The sequence below is a fragment of the Bos taurus genome, chromosome 23, assembly GCF_002263795.3.
Source record: "Bos taurus isolate L1 Dominette 01449 registration number 42190680 breed Hereford chromosome 23, ARS-UCD2.0, whole genome shotgun sequence".
Taxonomy (NCBI): domain Eukaryota; kingdom Metazoa; phylum Chordata; class Mammalia; order Artiodactyla; family Bovidae; genus Bos; species Bos taurus.
Genome location: NC_037350.1, coordinates 52,452,402 through 52,475,242, shown reverse-complemented (window position 1 = coordinate 52,475,242; position 22,841 = coordinate 52,452,402). Strand labels below are relative to the sequence as shown.

Genomic DNA, 22,841 nt, shown 5'->3' with positions numbered 1-22,841 from the left:
CCCTGAGTGTCTGAGTCTCTGACGGCTGATGACCACCAGCCCAGGCGGGCCGTGTTCTATGCTCCGCGCACCCACAGGGGGTCGGGCTCAGACCTGCCCTTCAGGCTCAAGCCAACAGTGTGGGTGACGGTGGCGTTTCAAATCACCAACCGTCTTATTTTGGCCGGGGAAAGAACGCCTACAGAATATTTATAAAGAACATTTCTTCCGCCCAGGGTGGGAAATCTGGGTTCTTTCACTCCAGAGACATGGATCAAAGAAGCGGCGCGCGTGCAGTTGACCCCAAGTCGTAGTTTCTGGGCCGCCCCTAGGCTCGGCGGGCAGACGGCCAAGCCGCCTCGCTTGGTGTCCCCCGGCCCTCGGGCTGCAGACGGGGCGGCCGGCGGAGCCAGAAGCCCAGGCGGCCTCGTGTCCCCGTCCGACGGCGCCTCCAGCGGCGGCATCTCCCCGGCTGGGGCTGCCGCTCGGTCGGCCGCTCCGGGAAGCCGCGCCCGCGGGGCAGGCGACGCTCACGGAGGGCCCGGGGCCGGGAGAGATCTGGGGTCCAGTCCCCGTAGGAGCTCCGGGCCCCTGGTCGCCTCTGGAACCCGGGAGCCGGGTGCGCCCCAAGAAGCCGGGAGGCGGCGAGGAGAGAGCGGGGCGGTCTCTGAGCCCCGGAGACGGTACGGATACCCCGCGGGCCGGAGATGCGGAGGACCCGGGGACCCCGCCGGCGGCACAGCGGCCCCTCCGCCGGTCTAAGGGCTTCCGACCCACCGGGCTCGGCCCCGCGAGGAGAAACTGCACCCGGTCCCTGCACGCGGCCACCGACGGGGCCTCGCGTCCCCACCCGCTCGCTGCCCCAGGCCCGACCCTGGGCCTCCGGCCGCTGCAGGAACCGGGAGCGGAGGACCGGGAGAAGGGGCGCGCGCGGCACACCCGAGCTCGGTCGCGGGGCCCAGGGCTCAGACCTGAGGGCGCCCGGGCCCCTCTCCAGCAGAGGACCCGAGCGGGAAGCTCCGGGGCTGGGGATCACCGACGGGGCGGGGCGGAAGGAGTCTCCCGGGGCTCTGGGCTCAGCAGCGCTGCTGTTTCTCAAGTGCTTCTTGATCTCAGCGGTCCGAACCGCCCTCTGCAGTCCTGCCACGCTGCTGTTACCACGTTGTGCTTTTGTGTTGAATGGACGCTGTAGATCAGGACATCACGGGGGAACTAGGAGTTAGAGAGGGTGGGCACTTGCACAAATAGGTGGTGAGAAGACTCGGCTTCTCAGGGACCCCCACACCCGCGGCCACATCCTGCCCACCCAGCTCCCACCCTAATGTCTGGGGCTGCTCCTGCCTGAACCCTGCAGAGGCCTAGCTGTCCCTTGGATTCTGTGCCTGTGTTCACCAGGACCTCTCCAGGCTCAGCCCTGTCTGTGCAGACCCCACCCACCCTCCCCGACCTCATGCTTCAGGAAATGACCCTGACAGGTGTCACCCAAATACAATCTGATCGTTGTTTCTCGCTGGTGAAAAATTAGGAAAGCATTCTTCTAGGCTTGTTTATTGTGACCCACATTATGACCCAATTGTTGTATTATCTGTATATCATATTTTCGTAGGTGATTATACTCTGAGCTGTTGTGAAGGTACTTCGCAATTGTTTAAAGTAATTTTCTCTCAAGTTGTGCAGAAAGAGTAGTGTGATCAACAGTTTCCCTCCCCCCAAAAGACGTCCGGGTCCTAACCCCCAGAACCTGTGACTGTTAACTCACATGGCAAAAGGGACTTGTGTGGGTGTGGTTAAAGAAAGGATCTACACCCGGAGGCCCTCTGGGTTAATGGTGAGGGTGTAATGTAGTCCCAAGTGTCCTCAGAAGTCAGAGAGGGAGTTAGGAGGGTCACAGCTGGTGGAGACGTGAGAACATGAGCCACAGCGGGGCTGAAGTGGCTGCTGGGCCCACAGGCGAGCAGTGCGGTGACCCCTAGAATGAACACCCCCAGATCCTCCAGAAGGAATCCAGACCCGCTGACACCTCCATGTTCGCACAGCGAGATCTACATTGGACTGCTGCAGACGGATGAGAAAGTGAACTTGTGCTCATTTGTTATACCAGCAGTAAGAAATGAATACAGGTAGGGAAATGTGTCTTTTTTAAAGATACGTGGCTCCCTACTGGTAGGAAGAATTTCTTTAAAATTTAAAATGTTTTCTTTTAAAAATGTATCATTTTAAAAGATACATGCCCCCCCTACTGGTAGGAAGAATTTCTTTGTATCAGGGAGTTAGAATGAGAAAAGGTAACTCGATAATATGTATCTTCTGAAAAGCAATTCAGGAGCCACTCTCCTGAGAAAGAGGGAAGGGAAGATGTGGGTAGATATGAAAGGCCCTTCCTGGGGGCAGGAAGGGACTGTGGGCAGAGGAGCCTCAGGGAAACAGCTGGGAGAGTGTGCTCGTGATCTTACTTAGATCTGGAGATGCTCTGGAGACAGCTGAGCTGAGAGAGGGTGATGCACAAGGGGGCTCCTGGGGTCTTGCACCTGCATCTTGACCACCAGGTGAGTGCCATCCCTCAAAGATGAGCATCCAGAACCGGGGGGGGGGGGGTCCCACTGAAGAGAAAGAGTAACCAGGAAAAAAAAATGACCTTATATCACAACGCTCTCCACATAAATTTAGCTTTGCATCTGTCTCTTTCTTCTGACACCTAGCTGAAAGTGACAGCAATATGTTATCAAATGCTGAGGTAAGAAGCCAGGCATTCTCAGTGCACAAGCCTGAAGTAAACTGTGCTTGTGTGAGTCGGGGCAAACGTGAGCTGGCTCTGAGTCACACAAACATCCACATCCTATCGCTACTCCTGTCTACTTGTGTGATTTTGGACAGGACACCTAATGTCTTTAATCACATGTTTCTTTACTTCTAGAGTAGAAATGACAATCCTATTGCATCATAGAGCTGTGTGGAAAATTACATGAGATAAGAAATGTATTGGCACTTATATGAGGGTAGCTCAGTTCAGTTCAGTCACGCAGTCATGTCCAACTCTCTGTGACCCCATGGACACCAGGCCTCCCTGTCCATCACCAACTCCCGGAGCTTACTCAAACTCATGTCCATCGAGTCGGTGATGCCATCCAGCCATCTCATCCTCTATCGTCCCCTTCTCCTGCTTTCAGTCTTTCCCAGCATCAGGGTCTTTTTCAGTGAGTCGGTTTTTCACATCTGTGAAGGTAGCTAGAGATCCCCCCAGATCCCAAGGAATGACTCATGATACTGAGCACAGAGGGATCATGCTTAGCATCCTCTGGAATCTTGTCCTGCTTTGGATTCTTTCCATCTGTCTGGCCTGTTTCTACTTCTGCATCCCCCTTGATTCAAAAAACCTTATTACTCTCAACTTTAAAAATCTACTTTTCACTGTACAAGGTTGGAGGAGTTGATGAGAAGCAGCCCTTCTCTGTGCCCACTCTGAGCCCTTTGAGTTCAGGAAACAAGGTTCTGAGGCAGCTGAGAAAACTCAGACTTTGGTACCTTTAGAAACCCAGCTTAGATTAGAGCAAGTGAGAGTGACCACGATTCAAATGCAGAGGAGTCCTGTCCCTGGGTCTCAGACCCACAGGAAGTCTGCTTCCCATTCTACTCAGATCGCCTCAGCAATTGCTTTCATGTTTCTGACTTTATAGATTTCTTGGGCTTCCCTGGAGGCTCAGCTGTAATAAATCTGCCTGCAGTGCAGGAGATATGGGTTCCATCCCTGAGTCAGGAAGATGCCCTGGAGAAGGAAATGGCAACCTACTTCAGTATTCTTGCCTGGGAAATCCATGGACAGAGGAGCCCAGCGGGCTACAGTCCATGGGTTCACAAAGAGTCAGACACAACTTAGTGATGAAACCACCTCCACATTATTGTCAAAGCAATCTATAGTTTATTGTAGCAAACTTTGAAAAATATTGATAACTAGGAAAGAAGACATTTAAATTTACCTGTATAGAATTCAGAAAATCTACCTATCAGAGATGATCTTGCTTCATATCTTGGTTTATTTCCTTTCCAATTTAAACATTTCCATGGTGTGAAAGTTGCTATACTTTGTTTAACCAAATCCTTATGCTGAGAGTAAAGATTATTTCTCATTTTAGAGTACATATTCTGAGAGCCAAAATATTTACCTAATTACTTGGTGTAAATTCCCAGAAGTGAGACATCAAATTTCCATGCCAAACATAAATCATTTTTACTGCTTTTTGATCTGTATGTACTGTCAAAGGACCAAACAAGAAGGAATGTTGAATACTTAGATCTGCTAAGGATGATAGCTACAATCTTTTAAATGTGTATGCTATTACTTTATGAGGCTCTTGTCTCTTAATAGAAGACAAAATAATATCTCAGCCTTAATTTGTTAAGGGAAGCTGATTTTTTTTTTTTCTGTCTTCTAACAAGCATTCGTATTTCTTTATATGAACATTTCAGTTTATAGGAAACTTATAGGAGCTATGTATTGGTAATGTCAGACTTTTGTTAAGTGTATTATAGTTTTGAGTTTGTAATTTTCCTTTTACTTTTTGACATGTAAGTGTTTAGCAATGTTGTAGTAAAACCCACAAAGACTTTTCTATGTAGTTTGGCATTCAATGCAATGCTTATATATTAGCTTGCTGGCTGCCATGACAAAATAGCACATCCCCAGAAGCTTGAATGGCAGACATTTGTTTTCGTACAGCTCCAGAGGCTGGACACCCAAGATCATAGTGTGGTTGGGGTTGATTCTCCCAACGACTTGCTCCTTGACTTGCAGATAATGACTTTCTCTGGGTCCTCACTTGCCCCTTCCTCTGTGTGCACCCTTCCTGGGGTTTCTTTCTGTGTTCAATTTCCTTTTCTTACATGGACAAGAGTCATACTGGATTAAGGCACAACTTAAAGGCCTCAATTGATTTATCTCTTTAAAACCTCAGTCTGCAGATACAGTCACATTCTGAGTCCCTGCAGGTTAGCACTTCAACACATCTCCCTGGGGGGACACAACCCAGTCCATCAGAGTTTATCAAGGTCTTCCCCATCTCAAGACTGCATACATATTTATACTTTATTCTTAAGGTTTATGGTATCAAATTTTATATTAAATGCCACTTGGAATTTATTTTGATATGTGGCACAAATCTTACTGAGAAATAGATTATACAAAGAAAAGCTTGTAGGTAATATAAGTACATAATTTGCAGAATATTAGTAAAGCAAATTCTCATGTTCTCAACACCCACTCTCATTTAAAAAGATTCTAATTTTTCTGGATATCTCAATTCTATGTCATTCTCTGCCTTTTATTTGAAATTTGCATATGCATATGAGTTCCTAAACAGTAGACGGGCTTTTCCTCTTTTGTCCCTTTATGTAAGTAGAATCACAGTGATTATCCTTTTGTGACATAATATTTATTTTGTGTGTGGTATCGGTTTCTGAAGTTCATTCATTCGTATGCATGCCATTGAATTACTTTTACTGCTATATAGTTGGAGAAGGCAATGGCACCCCACTCCAGTACTCTTGCCTGGAAAATCCCATGGATGGAGAAGCCTGGTGGCCTTGCAGTCCATGGGGTCGCTAGGAGTCAGACACAACTGAGAGACTTCACTTTCACGCACTGGAGAAGGAAATGGCAACTCACTCCAGTGTTCTCGCCTGGAGAATCCTAGGGATGGGGGAGCCTGGTGGGCTGTCGTCTATGGGGTCACAAAGAGTCGGACACGACTGAAGCAACTTAGCAGCAGCTATATAGTAGTCCATACTTTAAATGTACCGAATCTATCCATTCTATTGTTGCTGGATGTTGGTGCTGTTTACAGCTCTTTGCTGTTAAGAATATCATTCGCATGTATCTACTTTATGAGCTGGATGGGGATTAATGAAACCTAGGGTGTGCACTTGTGCAGCTGTGCTATGTTACAACAGTTGCCATTCCGATTAACAAGAAATGACAGCTTCTTCTGTTCCACATCTGAGCCAGCCTTTTCATAGTCACTCACAAATGTTTGCTCAACTGTGAGCTCTGAGATGGTGTTTTGTTGCAATTTTAACTAGTATTTAATTTATCACAAATGAAATTGATCACATTTTAAATGTTCGTTGGACTTCCATGTTTCACCTTCCATGCAATGCTTGTTAACATGTTTTTGACATCTACTTTAAAAAAATATTTATTGGTGAAAGATCTTACACTTGTTCAACATGTCACTTCCCACTCCCTGGCTTTTGCTTTCCTCATTTTGTGATGTCTTTTGATGAGCAGCAGTTGTTACTTGTAACATGATCACATTTATCCATGTTTTGCTTATCCATTTGTTTGGCTTTTTAAAGAAGTTCTTTATCCCCCAGACATCATAATAGCATTCTGTTAGGTATGCTCCAAAAGGTTTCATGTTTTTTGTCTTTCACACTTAATGTTCAATGTATTAACACCTTTAATTTAAGTTTCAATTTACCTGCAATTTATATCCATGCCTTGTCTGAAGAAAAACAGTTACTTTTCCAGCAAATCCTGTGGAGAGAAGATACCACCCTAGCCTCTCCCCACATCTCCCTTCACCCACAGCCCCATCCCTAGAGGCTGTCAGAGATATAAAAAAATAAAAGAGAGAGCAAGAGAGCAGGACAAGTGGAAGAGAAGGATGGAGCTGATGCCTTCCATGTGAGGTGTGGGGTCTCTCCCCCAGGAGGGAGCGTTTAAGTAAAGGCCTGAAGCCAGGGGAGGAATGAGCTGTCTGTCGCTGGAAGAGAAGCCTGTTTCAGGGGGAATTTCAGAGAGAAGGGAAATGCTCTGTGACTGCGGGGGGCATGGGGATTTCAAAGAACAGCCCGGGGTGCCATGTGGTCCAGCACCTGAGAGGAGAAGAGGGGAATGAGGTTCATTTTCACAAACATTCCTGTTCTTCACATGAGCTGCCTCCGCCTCCAGGTAAAAAAAAAGCCTCACTTTTAAAGACTCACCTGAACCTCCCCTCCTCTATGAGACTGTCAGGGCCCCCAGACTCCTGGGCAGAACAAGTGGACTCTCCACTGCCCTGTGATGGGGGTTACTTTCTGTATTACCAGCAGAGAATGAGCTTCTCAAAGACAGATTTTATTCTTTATCACTAGTGATAAAAATGTCCAGTAAATATAGGATGAATTTACAAATGAATCCAAGAAGGAATGATGCTAACATTTTCTTCCATCTTCACCTTGGCCCATTAGAACCTGGGTATAGTAGGAACCCTGGGCTTCTGTTAAAAAGAATCTAGTAACAGTCAGATGAGTCTTTAACCTTGTAGGTAGGTCCTAGAAATGAGACTCAGGCCAAAGCTTCCTGCCGCCTCCCCTCACTGAGAGTTGGTGACCGGTCAGCACTTCTCTCTGTGTTCCGCCCAGTGGGTGTCAAGGTCTGCAGGCTCCGTGGGCTGACCTTCCACCTGGCTTGGCTCTCTGTAGCCATCCCAGATTTACAAGTGCCCGCCTGGTTCAGGGACCAAAAAGCTGACGTCGTTACCTGCTGTGAGTCACAACCCTGGGACCCTGGCTGATTCGCGTTTGCTTCTGGCAACAAGGGCGCCCGCCTGTCCCTGAACAGAGGGGCTGGCCATGCTGCTCTGGTCAGCTTCCCGCACAGACAGCCTCCTGTCCTTTCACCTTGACTCTGCCTGTCCCTTTGCCTTATTGGGTCGTCCTGCCTGTCACAGCCACTGCTGTTCCTCACCCTGAATGAGGAAGTAGGGAAGTTCTTATGACCCCAAGAATCCCCAGGTGGTGAGTTATGTGGCCAGCCCCGGCCTTAGCACCCCAGGTAGATCAGCGACCTAGCCCACACTGCATTTGTTCTGCCTGAGATAGAGGAGGAGAGGGTGGACTTGGCGTGGGTCCTGAAGGTATTTACCGAGTCAGAGATGCTGAGATCAGGTTTTGCTGATGGGGAGTCTGAATCACTGACTTGATGGACGTGAGTCTGAGTGAACTCCGGGAGATGGTGATGGACAGGGAGGCCTGGTGTGCTGCGATTCATGGGGTCACAAAGAGTTGGACATGACTGAGTGACTGAACTGAACTGAGTCTGAATCATCACTGAAAGACGGAAGCCTTCCCCAGCAGTCTGGGGGCTCAGGAAGCCCGGCCAGCCTGTGGGTCCTCTGTTGCCCTCAAGTGGAGCCCACAGACCCTGCTCCGGTGTCCATGGGCTGCTCTCCTCTTGGAGTTTTCTGGTGGTTTTGGTTCATTGCTCCCTGCCGGGAGCTGGCATATTGCATATTGAGTGCAGCACTTTCCACAGCATCATCTTTCAGGATCTGGAATGGCTCAACTGGAATTCTATCACTGCCAGGAGCCCACGTGAGGCGCTCCACCCATGACAAAGGTCATGAGGAAGGAGGCTTGGCATACGCAAAGGCGGGATCGAGCCTCAGGAGTCCCCCTGGAAATTCTCCAGCATCTACCCCCAAAACCAGAGTCTGCCTACTTTCTGCTTTGGGCTTTCACCTACACCTCTGACTTTACGGGGGGCTGTCCCCCACTACCTCTCTGAAAAAAGAGTTAGCTTACAGCTCCAGTTAATAATTCCTGGGTGTGACAGTGTTTCAACCTACAAACTCCTTTGGAAATCCTCTAGCCTGCCTGAATAGGTTTTTCCGGCCACATGTGATTGTTCAGAGCCTCCCAACTGTGAGAGGCAGGAGATGTTCTAAACTGTCTAAACACAGATTCTTTTGAGTAGTTAAAAGATTGATTAGAAATTGTATTGGTGAAGGGATTTTCACTTGTTGGGCCAATGTTTGCTGCTAAGTTTCCATATCCCTTACCTGCTGTGTCCCTGGCAGTGTATTGATTAATATAATTGGTGTAAGTAGTAGCTTTAATGTTTGTAACCTGGGACCCTTGAGTTAATTCTTTTTCTTGTTATAGCCCACCACACCTTTGCTCTATAGGAATGCAACTTTATCTAATGCTTTTGGAGGGTGGCTCCTGACCAATCACCTTTAGAGAAAAATAAGTTTTCTGAAGAAAGGGTCTTAAAATGTTAACAGGCCTCTGGGCCAGAAGATGATGCAAATCACCTAAGCTTTTGCATATGATAAGTTTGCAGGAAGAAAGCCTGGCTTGCTGCATGACTCTACCCCTTCCCCCATTATCCTCTATGCATAACTTAAGGTATAAAAACTGCTTTGGAAAATAAAGTGCGGGCCTTGTTCACCGAAACTTGGTCTCCCCATGTCGTTCTTTCTCTCACCTTCTGGCTGAATTATTCAGCCTCTTTTCTCCACTGAATTTCCTCACTGAGCTATCCTCATTCTATTGCTCTTTATATCTTTGATAAATATTTAAATAAATAGGTCGCCTATGCCGTCTGTCCTTCGAATACCCTGGATCAGCCAGGGCTGGACCCTGGCAGCTCCTCTCACATCTCCTTGGACTATTCAGCAGAAGTAATGTGTGCCTGTTCCCTGAGAGGCTGAACACACTGGGAATTCCTCCTTTTCTGTGACCTGGAGTTTTGTAAACACCCTAAATATCTAACAGAACCAGGTGCAGAATGTCAGAAGAAGAATGAACATAAAGAGAAATGAAATGTCATTCAATTTTTTTCTCCGGATTCAGTCTTTTAGAAATTCAGCTAAGTAATTACTTCCTTTGGCTGCCCGGGGCCGTCACTGCTGCACACCAGCTTTCTGTGCTTGTGGCCTTCGTGCTGCAGAGGCTGTTCCTCACTGTGGTGCTTGGGCTTCTCACTGTGGCGGCTTCTCCTGTTGTGGAGCACCTGCTTCAGGGTGTGCACGCTTCAGTACTCGGGGTGCACAGGCTTGGTTGCTCTGTGGCATGTGGGATCTTCCCAGACCAGAGATCAAACCTGTGTCCCCTCCACTGCACCTCCAGGGAAGTCCCTGGACTCAATCTTTTGGAAAGAACTGAATTTAGTTTCAGAAGGGAAGTATAGAAGTGGAAAACGAGAGACCAATGGTGGTTGGGGGATCTTTAAAGAACTAGTCTAAAGGAAGTCCTAGGATGGCTGGAAAGAGCACCCATGGTAAAACAAACAAACAAAAAAAGAAACCAGACCCAGAATTAGAGCTACTGAGGGAGAGGATGGGGCGGTGCTGGGCCTCTGGAGACCCTCTTCTCTTTCACATCAGCTGCTGCCCACAGGCATCTTTAGGATAATAACCCAGAGGGGAGGGAGGCTTGGCAGAAGATTAGTTGGGGAGAGAACCCAAGTTCTCACCACATTAGTGAGAGCTTCTCATTCTCCTGTGGCCATTAGATCATCTGAGGTATTTATTTCGAGGGCGAACTTATGGTTGAGGCCTGAGCTCTCTTATGAAGACAAGAGAGTAGGTGGGACTTGTACTCAGAGGAAGCACACCCTTCTGGGAAAATGGGAAACCTGGAGATGAGCAGGGTGAAATGAAACAAATGATTATATTTCTTATCTTTTTAGAAGATGGAGAGTGTCAACTAATGTCAGAATATGCTTTGAGTGGGCACATAAATTTGTTCAATGAAGAATGCAATTAGTTTATTTTTTCTTTCTTAAAGACAAATTCTTTCCTAAACCAAAATTATGAAATGATGACCGTTTCTACAAATAATAGTTAGTAGGGCAGAAATCCATGTAGTATTTCACCATGTCTCTGAAGGTGTCAACTAGATTTCACCCCAAATTAAACTTCCTCTGCATTTGATGAGCGTGTCTGCCCTGTGGGACTGTGACACCCACCAGGGGACTCATGATGTATGTGCTCCTGCTTCTTTCCTGTGCAAGGGGGTTTAAGAGCTTATCTGTGCGGCCAGAGTGCCTGACCTTCCACCAAGATATGACTCCTCAGATTGTTTCACCCACCATTGAAAAGATTCAGAGTCGCTTGGCCACATATCTGAGGCCATGGATGATGGAACTAAGGTTCGGGCTCCAAAGCTGCCTGATTCCCACATGGGGAGGACTCAAGATGACTGAAGGCACTTGCATCCAGAGGGTTGGATGAGGGCGCAGCAGGAAGGACGGGGAACTCTAAACCACTTCGGTGAGTATTGGAGAACAACACCTGATGCATTTGATCAAGAATTAGTTATGGAAATGTTAGAGAGTGGTGTTTGTTTTGTGGAGTCAAGATTCCCCAATGATCATTGTGAGGGTTTCCTGGGATTTGATGTAAATCATAGGAATTGAATATTAATTAAATAACTCTGAACAAGTAGGTCTAATCAGAGTATAACAGCTCATGACTTTTTTTTTTCTGTGTAAAATGGAAATATTACTATGTTGTTTATGTGGGGAATAGCCCATAGTGCTTTGACCCCAGAGAAGATTGTTCCCCATATCTCTGCATGCCTGTGGTTTGGTAGGAGGGGTCACCTAAGTGAGTGGTTGGGGACTCATACCTGGAGTATCTAGCAGGGCTTTAGAGGCTTGGCTTTCATGACTTATTTCCATCTCCTCAGCTTTATCTGGTCAGTTTCAACCATCCTGCATGAGGATGCAAAGGAGGACAGTGGTGGCTGAGTTCTTGACCTTGAAACAATGAAGGGGACTTGCTCTCATTCCTGGTTTGATCTGTGTCTTGCCAAATTGTCCAGTTTCTCCTTTCAGCCTGGATTTTCTAACATCATCCAGGAAATATTAATGCCAGTAACATCCACCACTCTGTTAGGAATATGGCAGCTCAGGGACTGATATGGAAACAGCCTCTTTCAGTCATTCACACCCACTTGTTACAGCATCTGTAAAGGTTGTAACTTTAGAGGACAGATGGGAGAGGTTTCTATTAAAAGGGGGAAAAAAAAAAAAAAACCCTCAGGCTCACTAGAGAAAAATCCCCTGATTTACCATGTGAATGGCTACCATGGCCTCAAGTGTACAGTGAGCATAGATGATAGTAATGAGTATGAAAAAAGTTTCCAAACCAGGAGAACAGGTATGTCATCAGGTGAGCCCAGTGTGACAGAAGCTGGTGCAGAGGTGGTGATGGCTAAGAAGGAGTAATGAGGGATTATTTACTTTTCCTAATTTTAAAAAATATTAAGCTTTTATAGACTATATTTGAACATTCTGGTAGCTACAAAACAGATAAAATTTTCTCACTACCTTCTTCACAATAATTCAATTTCTCTCTGTTCTTAAACTTTGTTCAAATTTGAAAATGAATGCAATATGTGTTGATTCTTATTTCTTAATGGTGACTGTGCATTGAGGAGAAAGTGTAGAGTGGACTGAATAAAGCGCAGGGCGCTGGACAGCAAACTGCAGACTAGGGCGCCCCAAGCCCGCACTCCCCACGGTGAAGTCAGCAAAGCAACCAGGGTCTGCCAGCGCAGAGGGCCCGAGAAGCAGCAACAATGATCTCTTTTCTGCTCCCACCATTGCCAGCCCTAGCAGGAGTCCAGATTAGCTCCTGGGGTGTGTGTGTGCCTCTATGTTTGTACGTGTGTGTGCACGTGCGTGTGTGTGCGTGTGTGCGTGTGTATACTTCCTGCCATGTAAGTGAGTCTGGATGCTTCAAGTAAGCAATGGCCATGACATGCAAACAGCACAGTGAAAAGGGTAGTATCTTTGGGAGTTGAGTGTGCACACAGAGTTTGTATAATGGGTCCAGGTGCAAATATCCAGTTGTTTCCGTGGTTCATACCTGTTTTGTGAGGGGAGTGGTCTTCCCTTGGGATATTAGCTCAAAACTTATGGAGAGAAGGACTACACAGGTGTATGTTAGAGCCAGCAGCTTTGGGCATGGATGATTGGGCAAACCAAGTGAATTGGTACAGGCTTCTGATGTGAAGGAAAAGACTGTGGACATAGGGATCCCAGGCCTGCGGATTCAGAGTTCTGATTGCCTGCAGGGGCTCTGGTTGTTAGTGGAGCAGAGACGTGGAGGGGCTGAGATGCCAGCTGCCTGTCCCAAGACTATAGCAGGAGGGAGCAGAAAAGCACTTAGTGTGGCCCATCTTTGTTTCTGGCACGTCTTTCTGTCCAGACACCAGGCTATAGGGAAGACTTGAGTCTTGTTTTTTAAAACCGCTTTAGCTATTCTCTTTACTTTTCCACTTCATTTTTTAAAAAAAGTAAATGCAATATATATATGCACCACTGGAAGTGCTAAAACTTTCTGTTTTCATTTAACAGTTTGCCATAGATATCTTTCCAATATCTATAGATCTAACTCATTTAAATAACAGCAATAAACCAAAAAGCAAATTGATAGTCTTGTGTTATGTGAATGCAATGAAAGATTTACTTAACTGGTTTCTTGCCATGGTTTCTAAATATTCTGTTATTAACTAATGCTGATATCAACATTCTTACTATACGTGTAGTTGCACAAATGTTCCCACACACCCATTTCTTGTCATCTGATTTTGCATGGTAAAGACTAAAAGACCAATTACGTAGTCAAATTTTCAGACTTTTCTTTCATGTCTTCTGAGCCTTGTTTTTTTAATACTTCAATAACGTCTCAACTCTGAAATTACAGAATAAAATGTCTTCCGTGCTTGCTTGCTTTCTGTTTTACTTTCACTGTTCCAGCTTACAGTTCACACAGCCCAGCCCCCTGCAGAATCTCCCTTGCTCAGGTTGGCCTGGGCCTTGCAATCTCGCGGGGAGGGCCTCTCCGCCGCGGCCTCCTGCTTTCCACCCGCCCTGGGCCACCTGGGCCTCTGCCGCCTGGGCCGCTCCGCGCCGTGCTCCCCGAGCGGGGAGCCCCCTCCGAGGCTGAGGCCCCCGGCGAGCTCGGGCGTTTGGGCGGTCGTCGCCGCTGAGGCCTGCCGGCGACGGCGCCTCGTCCCGGGGACACTCGAACCGGTTGTCGGGCGCCCCTGGCGGCCGCTTTCAGAGCGTTCTTTCCTTCGGCGACCTTCACAAGGGCTGCGATTCAGCCGGCAAACACGGCGCAGAGCTCCAGAGGCCGGCATCACTGGCGGCGATAACCCCGGTGCTTTGGAGATCTGGGTAAGCCTACTTCTGCTGAAGATTGGACATGTAGGTTTTTTAGGAGGTGGGCTGGCGCCGCGGTATGTGGTGTGTGGCTGCTCTGTCGGGTCGACCAGCATTTCCCCGCGCCCATCCATCCGCGGGGCCTCGGAGCGAGCAAGGAGAGGGTTTTTTCGCTCCAGAGTGCCTTAGGCTCAGCGGCCAGGCTCCTGGGTCACCGTTTAGGGCGCTCGTTTCCCTTCCTCGGTACCCCCATACTAGGCTCCGGGGCTTGGCCAGCCCGCCCGAGTCAGTGCTCCGAGGGCTCGTTCCCGGGCGAGCCGGGGCCCCGTCTACGGGCCTGGACGCGTCCTGCTCCCGCTTGACTTGAACGGACAGGCTTGCGTGGCGAGGCCGGGCCGTTTCTCTAGGAGCTGGATGGCGGACGGGACGTTTCCTCTGCCCCAGTGTACAGCATGGCCTATAGCTCGCGACCAAGAGTGACTGTGCCACGAGCCGTGTCCTGGGCCACGTTGACCAGTTTTCCCGCCTTGGCTGGGAGTGGCCGTGTGTCTCCGTCGGCGGACGGCGCTGACTTCCGCCGGCCGTACCTGGATCCTGTCCCTCTTCCCCTGGAGTGGGGGACGGGCCGAACGCGCGGAACAAGTTGGCGCTCGGCTGTGGGCCCCGTCCTCGCGGCCTGGGGTTCAGGTCCGCACCAAGGCCGGGAGCGGGGTAGCTGCTCTCCGACGGCCACTCTCGTTTCTCCTCTCTGCGATTGTCCGCAGGACGGGCTGCGTCTTCGCGGCTACCCCCTGTGGTCTCTTCTGTTCCCCTAGCGGCCTCGGCGGTTGTATGGACCCCACACACACGTGTCTCCTCAGCGTGGGTGACAACAGGGAACGTGGCGGGCGAACAAGGAGTTCGCCCAATGCGCGGCTCCAGTCCTGCTTGGGCTCGGCGGTCAGAAGCGCCAAGCAAATGTTTGAGACAGAAAGCGTCCGGGGCCGTCCGATGAGGGTCCTGGTGACACGAGAGCCTGGCGCGGTTTTTAGTCTTGAGAGCCTCTGAACACGCGTAAAAGAGAATGCGGGAGAGAAATGCAACCTACGGAGGGAACGAATGCGGAGTGATAACGCTGTGCCTTCCCCACCCTGCGATCCAAATTTGTCCCGGTGGCATTCATGCTGTTTGTAGCTGGGCCGCCGACAGGTCGTCCAGATGGCCAGACTTTAGTACCTTAAATTTTGCTACAGTAGGTTTAGTGGGGAGAAGGTAATGGCAATTCACTCCAATACTCTTGCCTGGGAAGTCCCATGGGCGGAGGAGCCTGGTAGGCTGCAGTCCAGGGGTATCCAAGAGTCGGGACACGACTGATTTCACCTTGACTTTACACTTTCATGCATTAATGAGTAGGAAACGGCAACCCACTCCAGTATTCTTGCCTGGAGAATCCCAGGGATGGGGGAGCCTGCTGGACTGCCGTCTATGGGGTCGCACAGAGTCGAACACAACTGAAGCGACTTAGGAGAAGCAGCAGCAGGTTTTAGATGAAAGTACTGAAATCTATAATAATGAAAATTACTATTGTTATTCAACGTTAATTATTACCGTTGTCTGTGATTATAAAGTTTATCCACAGAACAGCTGCTCATCTGCTTTGAAGATGACCAAAGAGGAATTTCAGTATGTCTAAATATTTGTTTAAAAGTAGAGGAAACTCTACAATCCATGAGGCCATACCCTGCAGCAACCATTCTGGCAATCCACACCCCCAAACTCTGCTGCAATAGGCCTCAAGGTCCGGTCTTGGTCAGTGACTGTTTCCTTCTGTATCCTTTCCAATTAGAAACAAATCTGTGGGACTAGGTTCCTCTAAGCAGTCCTATGGGCGCCCCTCTTCCCCTGAGCCTGCTTCCAGCTTCCCTACATCACAAGCTCTGAGCAGCACATGCCTTCCTGTTTTGCTGCCGCTCCTATGCGTACCGCTAGTCTCAGCCTAGTGCAAGTGGTGCTGGCTGACCCCTTGCAATGCAAATAGCTGCTAAACTTACTGATCTGTATTTTAAAATCTTCATAAACATGGTAATGGAAGCATAATATTGAGTCAGGAACATGTGTGACATGGTTAACCATTTCCTTACTATTTAGACATTACATATAGGGCTCCTTATAACTTTTCCATGCTAAAACTAAAGCTATTCAAGGAGGGAAGAGAGGCTCGGGAAGCAAGTGATAGACATATATATATAAATAATTATGGGTAATTTGCATGGTTGTATGGCAGAAACCAACACAAAATGGTAAAACAATTTTCCACCAATTAAAACAAATTTTAAGAAAGAATACTAAAGCTATGCGAATGCCTTTTGGATGCAAAGACATATTGCCACATTTTTTCACTTTTTTAGTAGAATTCTAAAATTGGAATGACAAGAGGTTTATTGACATCTTTAAAAACTTGCTTTCTAGAAACATAACCATTTATGTATGTGTGTACTGCGCACTAGCCTTCATTTAATTGCCATACTTTGAAAAAAAATAATGTGGAAGAAAGTGTTTTATTTTTTGCTTGTGAGACCAATGTTTTATGTTTTTGTGTTTTTATTCATTATGGAATCTCACCTGTCTGTCCTCAGATTGATATTCGATAAAGACTCAAAGGGATCATGAAGCAGTTGTGGAACATTTTCTCTGAGTAGCTCCCTCCTCTTTGATGCCCTGCCACACAGATTATAGCCTCCCTGTCCTCCCAGCTCACCAGTGTCCTCAATTCAGATTTTTGCCAGAATGTTTATGGTTCCTCTACCTGCAGCTGCAGCGCGAAAACCGCCTGAAGGAAGAGAGCTGCGGAGTCATCACGTTGATGTGTGTGTTCACCCTCACTCGAGGAACCTAGTCCTGGAACCCTAACACTGTTAGCCTGCTGTTCAGGGTCCGAGAACAGTTGTTTCATATTTTGTTCAGCTTTCTAATTACCAATTAATACTGGTGAGGCAGTCCAGACACTCTTTGTATTTATTTGGAAGCAGAAATCACATTTTATTTTAAGAGAAAATTATACTTTTGCATCAATAATTTAAAATCACCTAACCACACATGCTTGAAGGTGTCTTTTGTTTTATAGTCTTTGTTTTGCTCATGAACATGTTAAAATGAAATATCAGCAGACACACCTAGATGGCTTTCCCCACCCCCTAGAAGAACTTTATGTCAATAAATCCTGGGTAAGGTCTTAGGAGTCTCTGAATTTGAATCCTTCAGCTACTATCAAGTCACTGTGGCAATTTTTGCTCCTGTTTTCACAAGATCTGTTGGTGTAATAAGTCACACTAAATTTTCCCACAGCTTATTCGGTGGAGAATTTTTTTTTTTCTCCTCAATCCCAGTGTCCATCTTCTTTTTCACCCACTAGCAGTTCATTCTGCTCTAAAGTTTGCAGTTCACTGTCTCTGGATTGGCTTGAGGTGACCACCTGTGTGACACCTGGCAGCTCACATCTCATTTCTAATCCATGAATTAGAATTGAAGGGACTTTAAGGCTCTTACATTCATTGCTACTGCTACTGCTAAGTCGCGTCAGTCGTGTCCGACTCTGTGTGACCCCATAGACGGCAGCCCACCAGGATCCCCCATCCCTGGGATTCTCCAGGCACAAGAACACTGACGTGGGTTGCCATTTCCTTCCCCAATGCATGAAAGTGAAAAGTGAAAGTGAAGTTGCTCAGTCGTGTCCAACTCTTAGCGACCCCATGGACCGCAGCCTACCAGGTTCCTCCATCCATGGGATTTTCCAGGTAAGAGTACTGGAGTGGGGTGCCATATTACATTCATTACTCAATAAATACTTATCAACGGAGAATTGTAATCACTGGAGGCACATTAATAAATGGGATAGATAGGGACCCTGCCCTCATGTGGCTTTCTGGAGTACACAGACTGTTATAAATAAAAATTTTAATCGGGGAAAATTTTTTGATTAGCATTATAAAGAAAAAAAAAAACAACTGAGCTTTCCAGGTGACTCAGTGGTAAAGAATCCACTTGCCCAGCAGGAGACATGGGTTCAATCTCTGGGTCAGGAAAATCCCCTAGAGAAGAAAATGGCAACCCGCTCCAGGATTCCTGCCCGGGAAATCCCATGGACAGAGGAGCCTGGCAGGCTGCAGTCCCTGGGGTCGCAGGAGTCAGACGTGACTTAGTGACTAAACAACAACACTGATGGAAAACATCAGGATCACGAGGGATGGTGAAGGGGAAACACCAGCATTAGACAGGCTGGTCCAAGGATGCCCATCCGAAAGGTTAATATCTGAGCTGCCATCCAGATGAGCAGAAAACAGCAGCCACTTTAAGCTCTAGGACAACGGCATTCTAGGAGAGGGAAGAGCAGGTACCAGGGTCCTCAGATGGGCACCACCTTGGAGGGTGGAAACACATGGGGGCTGAGTTGACATGAGTGAGTGCACACGTGGTGATGGGAAGGGGGGCGGGGCGGAGGGCAGAGTCAGTGCTAGCTCAGTGCTGGCAGTCCCTGATCCCGGGATTTGATCCTGCTCTGAATACTTCTCACATAATAAATACAGCACATTGATGCCACGTGCCCACACAGATGGATGACGCAGGGCCCTGGCAGTCAGACAGAGTGCATGCAGTAGTCAAGGCACCAGCAAGATCACAGGATCTGAGATCAGCAGGAACCTTGATGGTACCAGAGAGCCTATTTTAAACTCAGGAGACTGAGGAGCAATTTTTGTAGTCTTGGCCAGTATGGACCAAAATAAATTTATTTCTACAGTTTGCAGAACTGTTGCCTCAAAAAAATGTTGGGCTTTTTATGAAGTTTATGTAGAAAGGAAATATAGAACCCATGCCTAGAAATCCCACTTCCATGGGAGAAAGCCCACCAGCAAAACTGCTTGGAAAGTTTACAGAATGTGACTTTTAAATTATAAAAGAAGAAGACACTAAAATACAAGAAAAGTTCAGAGACAAAAGGGGTTGATCCAAAGCCAGCAGGCTTTGTCCTGGTGAAAAACCCAGCACACAGCACACTTCCTCACATTGCTGGGATTATTCCTCCCATGCTTTCCCATGGACTGTAGCCTGCCATGCTCCTCTATGCATGGAATTCTCCAGGCAAGAATACTGGAGTGGGTTGCCATTTTCTTCTCCAGGGGATCTTCCTGACCCAGGGATCAAACCCGTGCCTCCAGCATTGCAGGCAGATTCTTTACGACCGGAAACACCAGGGAAGCCATTGCACTTTACATGGTGCCAATTTAAAATTCAGTTTAATTTTTTTCAGGTTAAGTAATTCCTAAGACCCAAGTAGCTCCCCCTTCATGTTATCTGCCCACTGGCGCATGTAGTCTGCAGGAGCCCCCTCTTCCCTGAAGCCCTCCAGTCAGCAGCCTTTTCCACACGTGTCTCCCATCACATCTGTCCACCGGTGTCATGGGCTCTCTGCCCAACTCTGCACAGAACTGTTGCTGACGGCATCTCTTCTAGGCAGGGAGTCATTCTGTCAGTCGTCACCTAAACTTCAACGTCCTGCCATGTGAGGTTGTATTTCTATGTTCCTTAAAAGAGCATTTTAACAAAATCTCAATTTGAACTTGAATGGGTTTTACCTACCGATTTTATCTGTTTTTCATTGTATCCTATGGTCTGATTCTTAGCCTCTCATGAAGCAACTCGCCAGGACTTATGAATGACTTCTGATCCCTTTTCCATTTACCGCCACCCTTCTGTGGCACATGCTTCTGTGACACGTCCTTATTGCCATGACGCTCTCTCCTTCCTTTTGGAATGCCTGCTGTTGCCTTCCTGCCTCTCTGCTGCATCCTGTCCCCGTGTGTGTCTCTCCCTGGCACTCACAGCAGGTTCACAGCAGACTCACTCACATGCTGTTCCCTTTGGAGTCCCTGCCTCCCATTTTAGCTGTGCTATTTGGGTACAAATTCCCAAGTACAAATTCTCCAACCAAGACTCCTGCTCCCATGTCTGGGCTCTGTAGAATCTTCACCTGAAAAATTACTGTGGATCAAACCTAATATACCTTTCCTTCTCCCCAGTTACACCCCTTACAGACCCTCCCTCTCTCCTGGGCACCAGGCTCCCTGGGTCAGATCATCCATGACCCATTTCTCTACACTCAAGGAGTTATCTGGCCACGTTGCTTCCAGCTCTAATGGAGTGAGTTGAGCAGTGATGGACCCAGAGAAGAGTGGAGACAACAGGTACGTACCCGGTGAGGTTGTAACTGCACTGAGAATAAAGGACTGTGCTTATGATAGGAAAGACTGTAGAGTGTTTTGAAGGTTAGAAAACGTTGGAAAGCAGTTTTAAACACAGGTGGGGGAGTGGTGTCATAGAGTAGTTGCAGTTTAAAGAGAAAGGCTCATTGCTGGCTCAGAAGGATCTTACTGGTACCATCTTATCAAATGCTCTCTCAGTTACAAATACTCCAGGTTACAAATCCTTTGGAAATATATCCTACACTTGCTAGCAGCAGAATAGCACAGGTCACAGTTCTCCATTGCAGCATTGCTCGTAATATAAACAGATTGTTGCATGTCAGTGTTCATCCCAAAGTGGATGGGCAAGAAGTATTATACTACTACATCATCTGCTCAGTGCACTGCTGTGCAGGAAATTATGTCCTGATAGAGGACAATTTCCAAGGCATTGTCAAATAAATAAAAGCAACATGTAACAAAACACCATGCTTAATATACCACTATTTATGTTTTGAATTAGGGCATGAAGGAGAAATATATTTTCATGTTTGCTTATAAGGAACTCTAGAAGGATCTGTAAGAAACAAAATACTACCTGTGGAGGCAGATGGCCCTGGACACACCGGGTAAACGACAGGAGGCACAGATTAAGGCAAAGTGTATTTTCAGTATCTTGAATCATGTGCCTGTATTATAACCTCTTTGGAATTTTCAATAAATTGAATTTTTAAAACCTCCAAAGAATAAAATGCATTTTACTGTTTTTTATTTTACTATATTATTTTACTGTTTTTACCAACTGAATGACTTTCTAGTTGTTTTACCATGGTTGTTGTTTGGCTTCTCTAAAATGTCTATTCGTGAGTTTTTTTCTGGTGGTTTTGATGTTTTTATTTTAACTTTGGTAAGAAACAAAGAAAAATATTTATCTCTAAACACCCTAGGTAGTTTGTCCTTTTCTCTTTTCCTCCTTTCGGATACTTTATATTTTCATAACTTTTACTTGCAAGAAAGAGGATAAAGCTATGCTAGTTTGCTAGGGTTGCCAGAATAGAATATCACAGACTGAGGCTTAACAGAATTGCATCAGGTTATCCCATCTCACAGCACTCAGCTGCTCAGAGCTCTCCCTTACTGTGCTATTTTCTCATATCAGCAGTTACGTTTTCTCTTTGTTGCTGATTTTAGTTGTCTTTTTTCTTAGTATAACTAAAGATTTGTTACTTTTGTTGACCTGTTTGAAGTAACTTTTGTTTAAAATTGATTTCTTTGGTTTTCCTCTTCTGTATATTTATCTGAGAGCTAGTCTTTACTATTTTCATTCCTTCTTCTAGCTTTGAGTTTGGTTTGCTCTCCCTTTTCTGCCTAGCTGTAAAGACAGGTTGCTTATTTGAGCTTTCTTTCTAATGTACGCATTCACAGCTTTATGTTTCATTGTTGGTGATGTTTTTGCAGAATCCCATACATGTTGGTATGTTCTATTTATAGTTTGATTTGTCTCCAGGTGTTTTCTAAGTTACTTTTTTTAAATTATTTTTTAGCCTGCTGGTTATTTAAGAGTGTGTTTAATCTTCACATACTTGTGGATTTTCCCACGTTTCCTTCTACTATTGATTTTTCGTTTCATTACATTGTGACAGGAAAAAGTTCCTTTGTATGATTTGAGTGTATTTAGAGTAGACTTATTTTCTGGCCTAACATATGGTCAGTTTTGGAGAATATTCCCTGTGCACTTGTGAAAAGTATGGAATCTGTCTCTGCCCGGGTCACACAGTGCCCTAGCTGCACGGTTCTCAGGGGTCACCTCTCACTGTCGGGTGCGACTGTTGGGTCGGTCGGCCATTTCCGTGCATTAGTCCCACGGGGAGATCACTGGGACAAAAGGGACGCTTTTCTGTCAGCCAGTGACTCTCAGTACCCCATTCTATGGCAGATAGGCTAAGAGTGAGCTCTGGTACGTCTCGGGAGCCTCTCTCAGACTCACCCCTTGGCTACATTCTCAGAAACGAAATTTTAGCCCTACAAAAGGCCTGGCCCAAATACGAACTCAGTTCAGTTCAGTCGCTCAGTAGTGTCCGACTCTTTGTGACCCCATGGACTGCAGCACACCAGGCCTCCCGGTCCATCACCAACTCCCAGAGCTTACTCAAACTCATGTCCATTGAGTTGGTGATGCCATCCAAACATCTCATCCTCTGTCGTCCCCTTCTCCTCCTGCCCTCAATCCCTCCCAGCATCAGGGGCTTTTCAAATGAGTCAGCTCTTCACATCAGGTAGCCAAAGTATTGGAATTTCAGCTTCAACATCAGTCCTTCCAATGAACACCCAGGACTGATCTCCTTTAGAATGGACTGGTTGGATCTCCTTGCAGTCCAAGGGACTCTCAAGAGTCTTCTCCAACACCACAGTTCAAAAGCATCAATTCTTCAGTGCTCAGCTTTCTTTATAGTCCAACTCGATGCTCACTCTTGCCATCTCCTGTTTGACCACTTCCAATGTACCTTGAGTCATGGACCTGACATTCCAGATTCCTCTGCAATATTGCTCTTTACAGCATTGAACCTTGCTTCTAAGACCATTCCCATCCACAACTGGGTGTTGTTTTTGGCTTTGGCTCCATCCCTTCATTCTTTGAGGAGTTATTTCTCCACTGATCTCCAGTAGCATATTAGGCACCAACCGACCGTCCTGGGTAGTTCATCTTTCAG

The 22,841-nt window shown here is 46.9% G+C and overlaps 1 long non-coding RNA gene across 1 annotated transcript; it reads left to right on the top strand.

Moving 5' to 3' along the window:
- The first annotated feature begins 17,511 nt into the window (after window positions 1-17,511).
- LOC132343668 (uncharacterized) lies at window positions 17,512-20,894 on the top strand. The gene is made up of 3 exons (XR_009492622.1): window positions 17,512-17,688; window positions 19,969-20,133; window positions 20,654-20,894. It is a non-coding gene; the product is annotated as an uncharacterized lncRNA (long non-coding RNA).
- Window positions 20,895-22,841: the final 1,947 nt, after the last annotated feature.